Source organism: Mus pahari, chromosome 2, assembly GCF_900095145.1.
Source record: "Mus pahari chromosome 2, PAHARI_EIJ_v1.1, whole genome shotgun sequence".
NCBI classification, from domain to species: domain Eukaryota; kingdom Metazoa; phylum Chordata; class Mammalia; order Rodentia; family Muridae; genus Mus; species Mus pahari.
Genome location: NC_034591.1, coordinates 55,732,626 through 55,741,485, shown reverse-complemented (window position 1 = coordinate 55,741,485; position 8,860 = coordinate 55,732,626). Strand labels below are relative to the sequence as shown.

The window sequence follows — 8,860 nt, the reverse complement described above, 5'->3', positions numbered from 1 at the left end:
TGGAGCTAAGATGAAAGGATGGACCCACCATCCAGAGACTGCCCCACCTGGGGGTCCATCCTATAATCAGCCACCAAATGCAGACAGATCACTTCTAATGCTCAGCAAAATCCTGCTGCTCCAAGCTGAAAGAGGATGACAGACCTGGTCTTGAGGCAGAGAAAAAGAAGTGGAAAAGGGACGAAAAAGCCAACAGCCAAGAAGGGCAGAAAGCCGGCATGGAGCCGTGTGAAGCTCTGTCCAAGAATATGCGTGCATTGCCTCAAGCAGAAAATAAAAGTCCTTCCTATTTGAGGTTAACTTTAGGTTTTACACCATTTAAAAGCACGAGGATGTCTTTTGTTTTGTTTTGTTTTTGTTTCTTTTTTCTTTTCTTTCTTTTTCGTTCTTTTCTTTTTTTCTTTTTGTGTATAAGAGAGAGATTGATCCAGTATTGAATGAATTAATGAGTGTATGCTAATAAGTCCAACATATCATGCATACATTTTATTTACAATAAGATTGATTTTTGAACAAACATAAAACCTTTGTCCTAAAAGGAGAAATAGCCACTATGAACAAGAAGATCTGTGTCCAGGGAACCCTAATACTGTCACTCCTGGTTGCGTCAAGGGAACCCTAATACTGTCACTCCTGGTTGCATTCAGGGAACCCTAATACTGTCACTCCTGGTTTAACCTGCTCCAGAATAAGCCTGTTTCTGAAACGAGGGAACCATCATTTGATACTTCCTCAATTTCCCTGAAAGGCATTAATCCACAGTTTAAACAAGATAAATGGCAGAGTTATAATTGTGAAAATTATAGAAGGAAAAAATACTGATTTTAATTGGCTAAATGCCTTTCAGTATCTGGCAAGCAGCAAAGCAATTTGTGGAATTTAGAATGCCACCATGATAACGCAGAGCAGTTACATACAGCACCTGGTCCCACATGGGAGTGAGAGCTTGGGAATTAGAACTGACAGGAAATGAAACTGAACCTGTATATATTAGCATGGTTTTCCTTTTGGAATAATACATTGAAAAGTAAAAAAAAAAAAATCACCAATATAGATAATTTCATCATTGAAATTAAGGTATAAGGAAGTAAAGTAGGTAGGATATTTAATATTCTTTAAGTTTTTCTATTAATTTTGTGTGCTTGTGCACAATGCATGTGTCGATACCAGAGGAAAAGCTGACTAGGTTCTCTTCTTCTAATGCGTAGGCCTCAGGGTTCAAGCTCACGTCAGTAGGCTTGGGTACTTGTGCCTTCACACACGGATATGTCCTGCCAGCCCCTTTCCTAAATAACTGCCCCAAAGGAATCCTGTGGTACTTTGTTGTCATGCACTTAAAATAATAGTTGTCTGCTGAGTAAGGAAACAGTCCACTGACAGGAATATTGTCCTTTTCCATCCCACTCAAGTTAGAATCATCAGCTGTCAAACCCATTAAATAGATATTAACCCTGGTTTTCTGGAATAAAATCCTACATAGAAAATTTCATAAGTGTACCTTTTAGACTATGTCAGCGCTGGCAGGAACCAGTTCAGCTGAAGAGAAACTGACTGGAAGATGCTGACCTGCCTGGGTCCTTGCAAATGCTCTTGGAAGGTTGAGGAGCAATTCCATCTTAGAATGTTAGAAATTATGTTAGAAATTGCATTTGTCTCCTCCACAGACAGACTCTGGATACTGTAGGTGTCAAAGATGCATTCCAAACTAAATTCTAGTAGTTCCTCAAATTTCAGCTCATCAAAAGGAAAATGGTTGAAGCAACACGTTTTCACATTTGTGAAGTTTATCTCAATACTGCAATTTGAAAGTTTAGAGTCGGATTCCTTAACTGACTCTTAAAACCAGTTTTCCCTAACTGTGATGTTGAAGCAACATTTACAGAGTTTCTATGGAGAAGATAACTTATACTAGTTAGTAAAGACACGTGCAATAAGCCATAAATGCTCATTTCTATTTAGGCAAGTTATGGGGTAGTGTGGTGTTTTTAATATATTACCATAAAGCAACCATTTTAAATACAGTTTTTTCAATGTTTCTTAAATATATCCCTTATCATAGTGTATACATCAACATGTTTTAGAAAAAAAACATAAACCATGGAGCAGGTATAGTGGGTTCCATATATACTTATAGCTACAAAGAGGGAATGATGTCATAAGTTCAAAGACAGACAGTCAAAAGGTTAAGGACAGTCTAGGTAAGTGAAGCCCTGTTTCAAATAACTATTTTTGTAAGAAGACTTATGGTATAATTCATACCTAAAGGGTTTGCCTCCTGTGTATAAAGCCCTGTGCTTAGTTGTCACCAGTGAAAGAAAAGGGAGGAGAAAGAAAAAGGCAAAGTGAAAGAGCAAGGAAGGCAGGAGAGGCATGGGGCAGAGATAAGAGACAAAGAGACAGAGAGAGCTGGATAAAGCACAGTTGGGAATGATAAGCTAAATGAATCAAGGAATTCACTGAGTGTGTGGGTTGAAATAATTAAGGTTTCTAGGAAATTAATTCTTTTGTAACCCTATGTTTGTACGTACAATTTCTTCTCTGGTACTGACCATCTATCATTAACAACTCAACCATTCCTCTGTTCTGCCCCTATGTCACCTAAGGACTTGCATACCAACCTCAAACATAGTGCTGACTTTTAGGGGAGAGGGATTAGGAAATGTGCACAGGGAGCATTACTGCTAGGCTGGAATTTAAAAGGCCTTATGGAGTTGTATCCTCAGTTAGATTCCGATGTTCAGCAAAGGATTACAGATCCTCAGAGGAGGTGATTGAGGAATGGTAGGAATCTACCCCAGAGAGAATGGGTAGCTGGTACCCATCAGATCATTGAGATAGTCTATCTATAAATGAATTGTCCTGGATGGAAGACAGCTTGAGATCTTCCTTTGGGTAACCTGCTCAGCAATCGTCTTCTCTTCTGTAATGGCATCGAACTGTATATACTTTTCCTCCTAAAAGCTAACACTAGCATGTAAAGTGCAATATGAATTTAAAGAATGATCACAGAAAGGCAACTATACCACTCACATAGAGAAGAACAGACAGGTTTTCCAGAAGCAAAACTGTGAGAACAGTTATGGAAATGGTCATATTGCAAGGAAAGCCAATATCATGAGGAGAAGATTAGGTCCACTGTTCCAGTCCATGCTGACCCAGGCCTGGCTGGGAGTTCCATTGCTACAGGAAAGGATAAGAGCTCCTCTCTTTAAATAAACTCAAGTTTGACCTACAAAGACAACCAAAAGGTCACCAATGGATCCCTTCTATCAACTCTATCTTACAGTCCCTAGTATTTGAGAATAGACTTCTAATTTTTCGGTTTTCTTTGCCCTTCACTTCACCATGCAACTGAGGCTGAGGTCTCCAGCTGTTCCTGGCTCATGTTGAACTATGTGTTATTACATTCCTCGTTCTAAGTTTTTCTCTATTTGCCTTCTCAGTTTATAAATGTGGTAAATAGTGCTGGGATCATATTGTCTGAATTATATTAAATTATTGTTATTGAATTAATTATTAAACATCTGTCACACAATAAGTACTATTAGCTTTTCACTAATTTCATTAATATTAATAACATTAATATGTTCTCATTCATAATGCAATAATACTGCAATTACCCCCCTTCTTGAAAATCTGCTAAGGCATTCTCAAATCAAGTTTCTAAACTTCTTCTATTATATGTAATCCAATAGGCTACAATTTCTTGACCTTTAATATAACATTTGGCCTAGAGATATCATTAATATACACCTGCCTACTCACCTCTTTTACCTGAAGATTTCACATATACTTCCCTTTTCACACTTTTTCTAACAAGGTAATTTCCCATAAGCCTTCAAAGTCTCACTCTGATGTACCTTCAAGAATGATTATTCTCAGGTTTCTGAAATCATAATCTGTTTTTTGAAGGGAACAGATATGCTCATTATTATATCATAGGCAATCTTTATGTGTATTCACACAGACACATTCCAGCATGTTCTTCTTCAGATCTAACCAAGAGCATCATTACTCTCGCCTGTACTGGAATCATCTTGCTCTGTCCCCTCTCTTCTCTTCTGCATACTTATCACCACCTTTGCCTCACCAATGCCCTGCTCTAAGTCAGAGCTCAAATCAATTCTACTCTCAAAGGCCATCCACTCTAATTTTATCCTCTCTCTTAGATTTCCAGTGATATTTCTAACAAGTAATCATGCCATCCCGTTATTAAAAACTACTAAAGAACAAATAAAATCTTACAGAGAATAACACTTCAGATCTATCTCCTTTGACGGGTGTTCTGTCCCCTTCTGAGATGGACAGAAGTATCTGCACTACGGTCTTCCTTCTTCTTGAGTTCCATGTGGTTGGTGAATTGTATCTTGGGTATTCTGAGTTTCTGTGCTTCTGGGTTTCTGGGCTATCCACTTATCAGTGAGTGAATATCATGTGTGTTCTTTTGTGACTGGGTTACCTTACTCAGGATGAGATCCTCCAGATCCGTCCATTTGCCTATGAATTTCATAAATTCATTGTTTTTATAGCTGAGTAGTACTCCATTGTGTAAATGTACCACATTTTCTGTATCCATTCTTCTGTTGAGGGACATCTGTGTTCTTTCCAGTTTCTGGGTATTATAAATAAGGCTGCTATGAACATAGTGGATCATGTGTCCTTATTACATTGGAGCATCTTCTGGGCATATGCCCAGGAGTGGTATTGCTGGGTCCTCAGGTAGAACAATGCCCAATTTTCAGAGGAAGGACCAGATTGATTTCCAGAGTGGTTGTACCAGCTTGCAATGCCACCAGCAATGGAGGGGTGTTTCCCTTTCTCCACATCCTTGTCCATTTATAATCACCAAACCAAGACACTGCTGTGGATGCCAACAAGTGCTTGCTGACAGGAGCCTGATACAGCTCTCTCCTGAGAGGCTCTGCCAGTCCCTCACGAATACAGAGGTGGATGCTCACAGACATCCACTGGACTGACTATTGGATCCCTAATGAAGGAGCTAGAGAAAGGACCCAAGGAGCTGAAGGGGTTGCAACCCCATAGGAGGAACAACAATATGAACTAGCCAGTACCCCCAGAGCTCCCAGGGACTAAACCAACAACCAAAGAACCACATGGTGGGATTCATGGCTCCAGCTGCATATGTAGCAGAGGATGGCCTAGTTGGACATCAATGGGAAGAGAGGCCCTTTGTCCTATGAAGGCTCTATTCCCAGAGTGGGGGAATGCCAGGGCCAGGAAGCGGGAGTGGGTGGGTTGGTGAGCAGGGGGAGGGTGGAGGGGATATGGGGAGGGTGTTTTTCGGAGGGGAAACCAGGAAAGGGGATAACACTTGAAATGTAAATAAAGAAAATATCCAATTAAAAAAATCTATCAGGTTATGATTTGCTTAGTGTCCAAGCCTGTCTGAGGTCAGTACCACACTCTCCTGCATGACACTCCTTTGAGTTATCCTGGAGCAATGCAGATTCTCTCGGGCCAGATGCTTTCTGTGTGGAGATTCTTCTATTTAGAAAGCTGATGAACTTTTCTCTCCGAGCCTACTGTGACTTGCTCTACTAAGCTGCCTCCTCCTCCTCTTTCAGTCTGTGCAATGCACATCCAAGCAGGCTTCTTTCCATTTACTGGAGATTGCAGCTCCGTGGTCTTGATTACAACTTGAGGAATGATTTGCATCTTCTCTACTTAGAGGAGAAGCATGACACTGTGAAGGCATACTATAGCTATTTATAGAATAAATGAATAGTTCAAGTTCTGTCCTGATATGTATCAACCCGAAGAGAAAAGCCATGTCAAACCTTTTAGTAACAAATAAGACAAAACAAAACAAAACAAACAAAACAAACAATAAAAGAAAAAAAAAGAAAAGAGAAAGAGAAAGAAAGAAAGAAAGAAAGAAAGAAAGAAAGAAAGAAAGAAAGAAAGAAAGAAAGAAAGAAGCCAGAGTGTTAGGAAACATTAGAAAGCACTTTCTGGTAAAGTCACTGACTACTTGAATCAGATGCACATAAGCATATGAGACTATCTGATTCTATATATGTGCTGCTCTCAAATACAAGAAATTAACCAAGATTTTAAAAACAATTTTAAAGGGAAACATTACTGTCATCGCATCACTGATACCATTACCCTTACTATATTAGATTCTTTCCTTATTGCTGTTAAAAACAAAACAAAACAAAAACAGAAGCAACCTTATGGGGGAATGGTTGATTTTGGTCCAAAGATTGAAATTATACTTCTTCATAATAGAGGCGGGGTAGTCATGGCTACAGAAGCTTGAGAAAATCCTACAACTTGAAAAGTCAAGATGCAAAGAGCTATGAATGACTGTGCTCAGCTTACTGTGTGTGTGTGTATATATATATATATATATATATATATATATATATATATATATATTAGAACTTCAGCTCAGAAATGGTGTTGCCCATGTTTAGGGTGGGTCTTCTCACTTTATCTAACCAAGTCAGAATAGTCTTTCAAAGGTATACCCAATAGATGACTAATCCAGGAACCACTCACATCAGGAGAGTCTCTCTAAAGTATACCCAATAGATGACTAGTCTAGGTACCACTCACAGGTTTGCTGGGAATCTTGTCTACTAGGTGACTCTGGATCTATCCATTTGACAGCTAGTAGTTACCACACACTCAGCACTGACACCATCACCATCATAGTCAATGTTGTCGCTTTCATCAGCCATCCAGATCATGATCACCTCGAACATTTTCTAATGTTCAGCCAAATTAGTTGAAAACCAAGTTACCCTTTGACAGAACAACCAACCACATTCTTTTCTGTTTCAGAAGAAATTAAAGCTGAGACGACGCTGCAGGGAACGGAGTCACTGGCTTGGAAAAGCAGAGCTCTTGGCAAGCAGTAGACCATTGTGTCACTGACAGAAGGAGCAGGAATAAATAATGGAAGCGCTATGAGCTAGTGTTTCTGGAAACAAGATAGATAAAGTAATAGGTGCTGTTATCCTCTAGTTTGGACAAAACAAGGCAGAGATTCAAAGAAAGAGAAGAGATGTGAGACAGCCTTCAAATGGACACAGATGCCAGCAACTTTCCCTCAAGGTGGATGTAGAAGAGATTTTAAGGAAACAAACGATCTCTCTCACGTAAAGAAAATGAATTCCTGGCTGGCTTTTTATCTGTAAGTAGAATTATGTGCTTCTCAAAAATGGCCTTTATTGAACTTCAGCAGAAAGGCCAGGGGGAACACAGCCAGGCTGTTATCCCCCAAATGCCTGCTTTGGCCATTCCTCCAAGACTCAGCATACATATGGTCCAAATATCAGATCAGTGGGTAACAAGGCTGTCAAAGCAGTCTGCCCTTTCTGCAACCATGTAAACAAAGCTGCAGTTTTCAGAGAGTTATTTTGGTTCAGCCTCTGTCAGAGAGTTCAGAGATTTTTACCCCGGCCGACTCCCTGTAGCCCTTCAGAGATTGACAACAAGAATACAGATGCAGGAGTGGATGCAGGGAGAAAAACAGAAAAAAACAAGCAGATCCTGCAGCCTGTCAAGGATATAAGGTGTTCCTAGTGTGTCTTTTACTTTGAATTCAGATCTTTATTAAAATAACACAAGAAAGCTAGGAATAATTGTCTTTCACCCCTCCTCCTTCCTCCCTCCCTCCCTCCCTCTCCCTCCCTTCCTTTTCTTTTCCTTCCATGTCATTCTTCTTCTTTATGCCTTATCCTTTTAAAGTAAATGTTCCTTGTGAATATATTTTTATTCTAAGGTCTTGCTACAGCTATTATGCTTTATTATGTTTTCACCAAAACCTTTCCACATGCCATTAAGTTACCCATTTCAACTCCCTGAATCAGTGGTTCTAATTACAAGCTGCAGGTAAAAGATTTAGAATGTATGGGGTAAGGTTGGTCTGAGCTCCAGTCTAGGTTTTCCACTCTGTTACTAGAAGGTAAGCCTGTTAGTATCCATGGGTTTCCATTTCATCCTCTAGAAACAAAGGATTTGATCAAGATAGTTAGAGCTCTTCCTATATTGATTCTAGTCTCTGTGCTGGAAGGTTTCAGCACTTGGCTTGAAAATTAACCTATTCTTCATTCATTCCAAGTATTCAGTGCTTGCTATTGTCAGACACGAGTCTAAGATGATGGTGAAGAGAAGTAATTAATTGCTGTCTAATCTTCCTATTATTCTCCCTGGTTGTTTTAAAATTAGGAGAAGTTTAAAAGGCATTTCATTTACTCTAGCTCTAGTCCAAAGGGAAAAGTTGGTGTTGGGTTTAGGCACAAAGAGTAGCTCTCACGTGGCTAGTGAGACAGAACGAGATGGATTCTAACTGTAAAGGTACCAAGATAAAGGGGGAACAGAAAGACATTTGCTGCAGCTGTTATGTTGGACAGGTGCTGGGGAGAATAAGGGTTTTTAAATTTTTACTTAGGATTTAAGTAAATTCAAGAGAGACTTGGCTAATAAGTAAGAAGAGAAGCATCAGAAGGAAGTGGGGACACAAGGATTTATTGACAAGAAGGGCATATGTAAGGGAACACAAATGGACTAAAGACAAGGTTTGGAAGTTTGTTAAAGACTAAAGTTTTGTGTCTCTCCCAAACTTGTATGCTGAAATCACAAGCTTAGGCGATGGTATTGACATGGCAATTTTACAAGGCAATTAGTTTTCAGTAAATGCATGATGAGGGAGGTGGGCTACTTTCTGTGCGGTTAGTGCCTTTCTACAGAAAGACTGGAATGGCTTACTCTCACTCTCCTTTGCACGTGAAGACTCTAAGAACTCAGCCTTCTGAAAGCCAGGAATAAAACCCTCATTGGCAGCCACACTAGCTAGAATCTCAGACTTCCTGACCTCTAGAACCGTAAG

General features: G+C 39.6%; 1 protein-coding gene across 3 annotated transcripts in view; it reads right to left on the bottom strand.

The window, feature by feature from the left end:
• The window catches only part of Chrm2 (cholinergic receptor muscarinic 2), a 135,496-nt gene that overhangs the window by 30,447 nt on the left and 96,189 nt on the right, over positions 1-8,860 (bottom strand). The window lies entirely within an intron of this gene.